The following is a 2,243-nucleotide window of genomic DNA, read 5'->3' as shown; positions in this document are numbered from 1 at the left end:
GCTAAAAAAAAAAAAAAAAAAAAAAAAAAAAAAAAAAAAAAGCTATTTGTATCATCAAAAGCTCTGTTTTTGTGATTTTCTTTTCAGACAAAAGATGTTAATGTCTGAGTTGTTTTTATTTTTTTCTAAACTAAAGCCCCAGTATTCAGTTTTAACTGCAGTGTTGGCACTTTGTAAAAAATAAGTGGGTTTGGGATTGAAGTTTGGGCACTCGTCTCTGAAAATTTTGCCATCACTGTTCTAGTTCTTTAAGCATCTCTTTGAAGCAAATAAATGCCCAATGATGCTAGAGAAAGGGAGGGGAATGAAGAAAATGAGAGGAAAAAAAGGAAAAACCCATGCTTGATATATATTACTAATTTTCTTTTCTGGAGGTGTGGAGATTAAACACGGGGCCTCATATATGCTAGTCAAATACTGTTCCACTGAGCTATATTCCTAACCCAATATTACCAAAATTTAACTGTATATATGTAAAACTCAATATAACTCAAAATTTAACTCTCTCTATACATATATGTGTATGGCCAACATCCTTTAAAATACATTTATTCATACTGATATAAATGAATACATACACAGTGGGAAGGCAAAGATCTTCCTTAAATAGGATGTCAACCAAAAGACGCAGAAAAGGCACAATTTGATCATCAACATAGAAATAATAGAATCGAGTACGAATAAGTAATAAATGTTAAAACTACTGGAAATGTAAGGGATAATTGTGTAATTTCAAAATATTGGCTTAAATGATAACAAAAAGGAAAACAGCAACTGTTCATTTGAGAAATGTGGTAGATAGTGCCTTAATCAAAACATAACTGATGACATTACAGCATTTGTTGGCACAATGTTTTTTCTGATAGAATAATTAGTATTTCTGCCAAAAATTCACATTTCTGGGCCCAGTAGTAGGAAAACAATAAATGAATAGAAATTGTAGGGCATTATAAAGAATAACTGTTAATCCTCACTGAAATGTCAATGTCATAAAAGTCAGTGACTAATGAATGAATCTTTCCAGATTAAAGGAAATAAAGTGATGAAGCCATCCAAAAATGAGTGACCTGGGAATTTTCTCCTGCTATTAGTGGAATTAGGACAATTAGTAAAATTTGTTAAGGTTGCAAATTAGATTTTATTTTTCATCATTTTTCTGTGGTTAGGTAGGAGGATATTTTAGGACATAAGACTTGAAGTACAGATAAACTAAGAAGTACTTACAACTTATTCTCAGATGGTTCAGGAAAAAATGTCTTAGCTGTTTGCACCTCCATAACAAATTAGCTCAAAATTTAGGGGCTTAAAAACAGCAATAATTTTTACTCACTAATCTTTATTCAAGTGGAAACTTTATGTTCACATAAAAACCGGTATATGATAGTTTACAGAAACTTCCTATTTCCAGAATTGGAAACCAAGATGCTCTTAGCTAACAAAGTGAAAGAAGAAATTGAAGCATATTCATATAATGGAATACTACCCAGCAAAAAGAAGAAACAAGCCAGCTGGGCATGGTGGCACAGGCCTGTCATCCCAGCTCTTGGGAGGATGAGGCAGGAGGATCGCCACGAGTTGGAGGTCAGCCTCAGCTACATAGTTCAGGGCCAGCCTTAACTACAAAGGGAGACCTTGCCTCAAAAGAAGAAGAAGAAAAGAAGGAGGAGAGGAGGAAGAGGAGAGAAGAGGAAGAAGAAGAGGAAAAGAAGAAGGAGAAGAAGGAGAAATGAGCCGCTGACTTCATGGATGAATTCTTAAATGCACTGGCTAAATGAAAGAAGTTACACTCAAAAGGCTACATACTGTATTGTATGATTCCATCCATGCTATTTGAAAAGGCAAAACTAAGGATGGGAAACAGACCATAGTTGTCAAAGGTTAGGGGAAGAGAGAGAAGTTATATGGAGGACTATTTCAGGATAGTGGCACTATTTTGTAAGGGTGTGAGGGCAGGAAGAAGATTTGTTCCTTTAGTTAAAATATAAATTTTTTCTTTTGAGGCAGGGTCTTGTTATGTAGATCAGGCTAGGTTAGAAGTCTTAGCAATCTTCTTGCCTGAGCCTTCCAAATGCTGGGATTACAAGTGTGTGCCACTGTGTCCGGCTAAAATATAAGTTTTAATGTGGACAGACTTTAAAAAATTATTCATGGCCAGGGATTTAGCTCAGTGGTTCCACCACCTGCCTCACAAGCAAAAGGTCCCGAGTTTGATCCCTGGACAAAAAAAAAAAAAAAAAAAAAAA

The sequence above is a fragment of the Fukomys damarensis genome, unplaced genomic scaffold (assembly GCF_012274545.1).
Source record: "Fukomys damarensis isolate Sample0158 unplaced genomic scaffold, DMR_v1.0_HiC HiC_scaffold_1, whole genome shotgun sequence".
Classification (NCBI taxonomy): Eukaryota; Metazoa; Chordata; class Mammalia; order Rodentia; family Bathyergidae; genus Fukomys; species Fukomys damarensis.
This window is presented reverse-complemented; position numbering follows the sequence as displayed.